We start from the raw sequence: 8,945 nt of genomic DNA, 5'->3' as shown, positions 1-8,945 counted from the left end.
TTTCCGATCTTTATTGTCTGCACTGACAAAATAAGTGATTTAAGGGGTGGTAGTATGAAAAATTAGGTGGAAAGAAAGGAAACCTTGTGGCAATTAAGGCTGGGAGCAGATGTTCCCCCAGGCCTGAATGATATGATAAATATTAAATGTTTTTAGTCAACAATAAATTGAGAGTTTGAAATGTGTTATGTATATTAATATAACATTTTATTGTTTTTAAATGTTTTACTAATTAGGTAACTAATTAAATGTGTAATTGATTTGTAATTTTTTAATGATTGGTATAGAGTACATATGCTGGTGTTTTAACAGAGATTATCATTCTGATGAAGTCTAAGTGATGAAAACGTTGAATAAACTATTTTACGTTATTTCCTGGGCTCGTTCGTCTGGTGCCCCAGTGTTGTTTGTTGTTCATGGTATTTTCGCTGGTCTTGGGTTTTCTTTGGTATTAGTGTTTTTTTCTCATGGCTGAAGCTTCGGAAGATGAGCTACTTGACTTGAGCTTTTATCCGGTCCCGGAAAGCCAGGATTCCGTTTTAGAAGATGTAGTGGCTGTTTTGGGAGAATTACAAAATTCTTTGACTTTGTTGACTAAAAAACTCTCTAAGAGAGAAGTGAGAGCTGAAGGAAATGGCTCTAAAAAGAGGCTAAAAAAGATTCCATCTCTGTTACGGACAAATTACAGGGTAAGAAGAATGCTGCTAAAGTTAATATTTATAAAGATGTAGCCTCTGTTCTCAGTGGAGCCAGTAACCCCTTTGTAAATTCAGCTAAACAAGGGGGTGATACTGGTTTGAGAAATAATATGACTAACTTATTTTTTGAGCTGGAAAAAGGGCTCAAAAAATATCAAGCCCTTTTGGTAGAAAATAAATATTTTGAACATTGCATACAATGCAACATTGTACCAAAGGGGCTTGGATTTTTTTTAAAGTCCCTAATGGGGTCTGCAAGGAAGACCCATTTTTTCAAGAACTAGTTACATTGGTCTGCAAGGAAGACCCATTTTTTCAAGAACTAGTTACATTTTTTAATGTGGCTGGCTTGGACTTTCTCAAACTATTAATAAAGAGAAACAATGATTCTATAACAGCACTTAAGCCTCATTTGGAAGAGACTGATAAAAACATAAAACAGCAATTGAGTAGTGAACAAGATGGCACTGAAAATTATCACAAAGTTTTTGAAACAGTGGAAAAATATGTAAAGTTGGTTATAGATAGAAAAATAAATAAAATAGAGAGAGACCTAAAGGATTATGAAGCAGGGTCTGCTTATTTTATCAGTGCAGACAATAAAGATCAGAAATCAGGCACATTATCTTTACAAACAAGTTCTACCAGCTCAGAAGCAAGTGCAACTGGCCCTTTAACTGCAGGTGTTAAAGGACCTAACAGCATAGAGTGATGTCCTAATGTCGCACACGAGCAGACGAGAAAGCATAGTGTTAACATGGAAGTTAAGGAGGCTAACAGCATTTCAAGACAATTTATTCCAGGTTCCAGCTCAAATTCAAAAAACTCCAGGGTGAGATCCAGCAGAACACAGTCGAGACAGAACCGAGGCAGGAGCCGGTTCAAGAAAAAGAACTGAATTTGGTTTAGACTTTTTCAGTGAGTTCAGAAATCAAATTGTTTAACTCGACTGACACTGTTTTTACGGACACACAAGAGCGTGTTTTAAAATTAGGTTTGAACTATATACCTAGTAAGCGAGCTGGAGTGGCTAACACTTTATTAGAATTGAAAAAGTACATTAGGAAGCTGAATTTAAGGTATATAATGAAAGATGTAAAACAGTGAACAATTTACATAAATCTTCTGTATACAATCCTTGCTTGCATTCTACACTGAGGGTGTTTGACAGCTTTTGTGAGAGGGATGTTAGATCTGTTTTAAATAGCAAGCCAAAACAAAAGTATTTCAATTTAACCAATGAAAAAAAAAACATTTTTTATGAATTTAGAAATGAGCACGAATTACGTTTTATGACGGCGGATAAAGGGTTGGGTTGGTTATAATGCGAATTACAGATTATAATGCTGCTATGGAAAGTTTATTAAAGAGTGAAAGTGAGTACTGTGAGATCACTTATAACATCACTGAAAAAAGTTATAAATATATACAGTACTGCTTATTAGATTTTTTAATGAATGGTGATTTGTCTATGTAGTTATATAACTTTTTATTAGTAGATGAACCTAAAGTGGGTATACTGTTTGGTATACCCAAAATTCATAAAGATATAACCAACCCACCCTTTTGACCGATAGTGTCAGCTTCAGGAAGTTCTACTGAAGCTATTTCTTTGTTCCTGGACTCTGTTTTAAATCCATTGGTGCAGAGCTTGCCTTCTTTTGTAAAGGATTCTTGGTCCTTTCTTGATATGATAAGAGAATTTTCTAACAATACTGTGTTATCAAACTCTGATTCCCATGAATTGATTATGTTAACAGTGGACATTACTTCCTTATATACTTATATTCCTCAAACTGAAGGTGTGGAGGATGTTGGTAAGTTTTTGCATAAATATACGACCTGGAGTGATTCTAGCAGTATACTCTATTTAGGTTTTCTAGAGTTGTTGTTGGAAAATAATTATTTTATTTTTAACAAAATATATTATAAACAATTAAAAGGAGTAGTGATGGAGGCTACAGTAGTGTCGGCTTTTGCTGGACTGGTTATGGGATGGTGGGAAAAAGATGTCCTACCAACCCTGAAGTTTTTTCCTAAAGTTTTATTCTATTGTAGATTTATTGATGATCTTTTTTTTTATTTTTAAAGGTTTAGGTATTTCGTCAAGCAACTGCTTTTTGGAAGAAATTAATGGTAGTTGTAGCTTTCTGAATTTTACCATTGATGATATAGGGAAGATAGTTTGTTTTCTGGATGTTGAATTAAATTGGAATGCTATGGAAATGAAGTTTTTTAGTAAGATTTATAGGGAAAAAACGTATGTAAACAACTATTTACATTTCCAAAGTAATCACCCAAATTTCATGAAAACTAATATTCTGAAGGGCCAATACATAAGAGCTTCTAGAATGGCTAGTAATATAATTGATTTTAATACAGAGATGGAATTTATTACTAAGTTGTTTACTAATAGGGGATAACCTATTAAGTTATTAAATGAATTAGCTTCTAATATTAGGGCAAGAAGAGATAAAGATTTTCCACCTATTTTAATTAAAGGGTTAGTAGTCAATAAATCAAATTCTATGGAGAAATCTGGTGAGATTCTCCCAAGATGTGCAATAGAGATGTATGTGGACAGTGAAAACATCAAGTTTGTTATACAAAATAATTGGAAAATAATTAAAGGTAACAATGATTTGAGCGCAGTGTTAGGAGATACACCCAGATTTGTATATAAGAAGAATCAAACTATTAAAAATATACTTCAATGTGATGATACTTTAATATTACCTCCAGTCACAAATAAAATTAATGGGATGTTTAAGTGTTATAGCTGTAGTGCATGTAGATATATTTTGGAGGGGCCTTACATCAATATAGAGCATTATTACAAAATCATAAGCATAGATGGAAGATACAGTTGTCTGACTAATAATATAGTATATGTTGCTTTATGTTCAGGTTGCTCTGCTTATTATGTAGGTATGACCACTAGATACCTTAGTAAGCGTATAAAAGAACATTGTTATGCTATAAAGACAAGAGATATTAATAATGCCCTCTACAGACACACATTGAAATGTACTTCATACAAAAAATGTATGTTCTCAATTTTAGAACATGTTAAAAGTAATTTAAGGAGTGGTAGTATGAAAAATAAGGTGGAAAGAAAGGAAACCTTGTGGCAATTAAGGCTGGGAGCAGATGTTCCCCCAGGCCTGAATGATATGATAAATATTAAATGTTTTTTAGTTGACAATAAATTGAGAGTTTGAAATGTGTTGTTATGTATATTAATATAACATTTTATTGTTTTTAAATGTTTTACTAATTAGGTAACTAATTAATTGTTTAATTGATTTGTAATTTGTTAATGATTGGTATAGAGTATATATGCTGGTGTTTTAACAGAGATTATCATTCTGATGAAGCCTAAGTGCCGAAAACGTTGAATAAACTATTTTACGTTATTTCCTGGGCTTGTTCTTCTGGTGTACCAGTGTTGCTTGTTGTTCGTGGTATTCTTGCTGGTCTTGGGATTTCTTTGGTAATTTTGCTTTCTCCTTTGAATAAATATTACACCATATTAATTCTCTTTTCCTTTCCCCTGTCCATATTTCTTCTTTCCATGTCTCCTGGTCTTCTTGCTTTTCTTTATTATGGGGACCCATTCTATCATGCTGTGATGTGGTCTGTTTTAGACCTTCTACATTAAATACTTCACTTCACAGGCACTCCATAACTTCAACCTCTATTTCTTTAAGTTCTACTTTACTAATCATCTTTTCTACATTAAACCTTTGTGCTTTTAGTCTTTTTATTGTGAAATTTTCCATATTTAGATGCCTTTGCCTGTATTTTCTTCGAATATCTTTGAAACTGCCTTCTGTATATTAGTTAACTTGGCTTTCTCCTTTGCATAAATATTTCACTTCCTCAGAGGCTTCTTTTTCCAAGGAGATCAAAGTTTCTTGATCTATATACTGTTTTTCAAAAATCTGTTGTATTAATGAAAGCAATTTTTTATTTGAAGCTTGTGACAGTTCTTCCTGCGGAAGTATTTTTCGTTCCTCTAATTTTTCTCTTAATCATTTTGTATATCTTGCGTCTGGAAATTCTGGGCTTTTTACATAATAGTAACAATACATAATTTCTTTCTTATCCTCAATAGTCCATTCTGTCATCTTTATGGATCTTCTTTGGCCAATCAATTTTTGTCATTTTTGTGGACTACTACTTCCTTCCACAACAGGGAGCCATCCTCCCCCTGAGCCTGGCCTGGTCCCATTATAGGATAATTTCCATATTTTGAGGATTCTACATTGTCATTTTTTCCAGTCCTGGCACCAGTGCGCCTACCAGGATTGGGCACTTTTTTATCCTGGGACTTGTGCACCTAGCTATCTTTTTTTTATTTTTGATTTACTTCTGTCCATGATATATGCTATATAAATACAGTGTATACATATATATATATATATATATATATATATATATATATATATATATATATATATATATATATATATATATATATATATATATATCAGTGTGACCTTGGTGAGATTTTGTGAAAAACAGGGTCCACCTCATGAAGGTACTCACCAAGACTTGAGGATGAATTCAATTTCAGCAGTACTATGCTCCTTTGCTTGCTGACTTTTCATCTCTCCATCAGGACCCCATCTCTTGGTAGGATCTCCTACCAAGGGTAGCCCAATGTCAAGCCAGTATACCAAAGCTTTTGGAAATCAGAACCAAAATACATCACACTTATGCTCCCTGTACAAGATATAGGGCATAAAGGTGATGAACGCATGTACACACCTCAGAATGGAAAATCCCCAGAAGAAACAGAATATCCTTAGTGACCAGGAGGAACATGTGCATCCAGAATCGGAAAAAGAAAAGAATCCCTGGCCAGGAAGGCCAGAAGAATAAGGCAGAGCAGAAAGGAAAGGAGGAAGGGAGAAAGACATCTACTGTTATGGTAAGATTTTACACAACTGTACTTTGTCCTTCCATATCACTGTTGCAGTATTCATAACCTAAGGGATACTAAAAGAATCTCAAGAGGAAACTTGGGAGGAGGAAGGCACAGAAAAGCCCTCTAGAAACCCATGCAGGATAGCACTGGCAAAGCCAGGTCTTGCTTTGGATATAACATCCAACTTGTAATGTTTAGTGAAGGTATGGACAAAAGTCCAAGTAGTGGCCTCCATAATGGAATTGGTGTCCAATGCTTTGAAAAGTTGCCAGAGGAAGCAACAGTTCTGGTAGAATGAGCCTTAACCAAAACAGAAAGACATTTACCATGAAAAGAACAAGAAAAATAAATGGCCTTAGAGATCCAGGAATAACTGACTTGTTTAGAAACTGCCAAACCCAAAGACCTGGGGTGAATGGCCTTAGTCTTGTCAAAATAATATCTGAGCTGCCCATGAAAATCCAAGGTGTGAAAGACCTTCTCAGTAGCAGACTGTGGAGAAGGACAAAAGGAGGGTAAATTAATAGGCTGATTAAGAGCCAACTCACTGATCATGTTATGCATAAAAGAAGGATTGGTACGAAGAAACAACCTGTTGCTGTGAAAAAACTAAGAATGGAGAAACAGCCATAAGGGGCTGGAGTTCAGATACTCACTTAGCTGAAGTAAGGACCAAAAGAAGAACAGTCTTCCAAGTACAATGTTGCAAACAAGTTAAAGCTGCAGGATCAAAAGGGGCCTAAGTTAATTTTTCAAGAACAAAACTGAGGTCCCAGGAAGGTCGAATACGCTTACTGGGAGGCCTGTTACAAAGGATGTCTTTAAGAAATTGTTTGACATCAAATCTAGAGGCCAGAGGAAGAGTCAAGAGCAGACAAGCAAAAATGGCTGAAAGATGAGCTTTAACTGAAGAATATGCCAATCCAGTGTGGAGCAATTCACACAAATAAGAGATAACCAAAGGGATCCCTACTGGAAAGGGATCCTGGTTACAGGAAAGGCACCAGACAGAAAATCTCTTCCATTTGGGCAAATATTATTTTCTGGTAGTGAGTTTCCTGACTTCTTGCAAAACCCTAAGCACATCCTCAGAAAAGAGGTGCCTAAAAGGGATCAAAATGCTATCACTCACAGCGTAGGTTGAAGAGTGAACAAGTGAGGATGGATCAGATACCCCTTGTCTTTTGTAAGAAGGTCCACCTTGTGAGGTAACTTGTGGTGATTGCCCCTGGCTAAGTGCAGAAAAGGGGAGAACCAATGCTGTCTGGGCCAAAAGAGAGTCACCAGCAAGAATGTGGTGAAGTCTTGCTTGATCTTGAGCAGGACCCTCAGAATCAGAGGTAGGGGAGGGAAGGCATAGAGAGACATCCCATTCCAAGGAAAAGTCACACTGACTTGAGGAACCACTGTAGCTTTCTGATATGGAGTCTGGCTAGAGGCAGCACAGAAATGGTGGAGGCCATGAGTCTTAGAACCTTGAGAAACTCCCTGGCTGAGACAGAATCCAGAGGAAGAAGAGATTGAAAAAAGGTGATCAGAGAAAGAGTCTTGGTTGGAGGCAGGGATGCCAGCATAGGAAAGGTCTGGATCATGCAACCAAGAAAAATATGATCTTGAGAAGGAACCAGGACTGATGTCTGAAAGTTTATGGTAAACCCCAGGCTTTGTAGCAGACAAACTGTAAACTAAACTTGCTGAAGCATGACCTTGGAGGATGAAGCCTGAATGAGTAGGTTGTCAAAATAAGGAAAGTTCTGAAACCCTCTCATCCTGCAAAAGACAATGACAGGAGGGAGGCATTTGGTGAATACCCTTAGGGTAATAGAGAGAGGCCAAAGGGTGAAGCAGAGAGTTGAAAATGCAAGGAAAAGACAGAGAAGCATAAAAAAAATCCTGAAAAGAGGATGAATGGGGATGTGAAGTTAGGCATCCTTGAGGTCCAGGGATACTAAGAAGGCCTGAGAAGAAGAAGAAGAAGGAACAGGATTTGAAGGGAAAGCATTGAAAGGAGGGGACCTTTAGAAAGGTGTTGAGCTGTAAAAGGTCCAGGATGGGTCTTCTGGTGCCTTCCTTCCTACTTCCTGGGAACCAGAAACATCTTTGAATAAAACCCTTTCACTTTCTGGTCAGGGTCACGACTTGAATGGTGCCCTGAGCCAAAATGCCATGAAGCAGTTATGGAAAGAAAGGATGCTGTTCCTGAGGAGGTGTGAGATGCCCAGAAATGGAGGAAGGGATTCCCATACCAAGAAATAACCCTTGTCGATGATGGATAAAAACCTAAGAGTCTTGAGTGACCCTTTACCAACTGGGGAAGAACAGGAGTAGACAAAAGGATCAAGGAACCTGGCCTGGCTTAGGGAAAGGTGAAACAAACTGTCAGCTAAAACCTGGCTTGTCGTGAAAAGGAGATTTTTTAGAAGTAGTAGTCTAAGTAGACTTAGCAGGGGATACACACTTAGAACCCTTTTTACCTTTGAGAGGAGGGTGAGGGTGTCTGCAAACAAAAGCCAATTTGGATGGATAATTCTTTTAGTATTTAGGGACTGGAGACAAAAAATATGTTTCAATACATGCAAGGCCTTGCCTTTATCCTGGAGGGACTTAAGAAGCTCAGGAGCAGCAGAACCAAAAATATTCTTATTATCAAGTGGATCATACAAACATTTTGCCTTAATATCATCAAGTAAGTGGGCTGGAGATGAAGCCAAGAGCAACATCTCAAAACAGAACCAAATGCAGCAGCTCTAAAGGAAGCATTAGCTGCATCATAACTACTTTTATGAGAGTGGCGAGCCACTTAAGAGGTAGAACACAGTAAAGAAAGGCCTGAGACCTTCCCTTCTGAATCAGGGAGGTCAGAAATTGCCCGAGAAGCTTGAGAAAGAAGGGCTAAAACATACCTGGCCATATGAGTCTGGTAATGAATTACCCTAAAAGCCATGGTGGCGGCATTGTATAACTTTTTGCCTAGACATTCCATGGCTCTACTGTTCTTATCAGAAGGAAGTAGTTTAGTAGATGGCAAAGTATAGAAGGCTTGTCAGAAGAGATAGACACTACAGAGGGATCAGCAGAAGGACATCTATACAAAATCTTGCAATCATCAGGCACCTTGCAAAATCTGTCAGGTTACTTAGAGGCTAGAGGTTGGGAATCAGTGCAACAAAGGCTGCTAAAAAGGTATCTAAGAGAGCAGCCAAGACTGGAGGTACAGCAGAGGACTTGGGAGAATCCATCAGGAGGAGTTCATAATACCTCTTTTGAATATCAGAAGCCTGAGAACAGTCCCATTTGAAATATTCCATCATATG

Source organism: Protopterus annectens, chromosome 3.part0 (genome assembly GCF_019279795.1).
Source record: "Protopterus annectens isolate FY-2018-M chromosome 3.part0, PAN1.0, whole genome shotgun sequence".
In the NCBI taxonomy this organism is placed as follows: domain Eukaryota; kingdom Metazoa; phylum Chordata; order Ceratodontiformes; family Protopteridae; genus Protopterus; species Protopterus annectens.
This window is presented reverse-complemented; position numbering follows the sequence as displayed.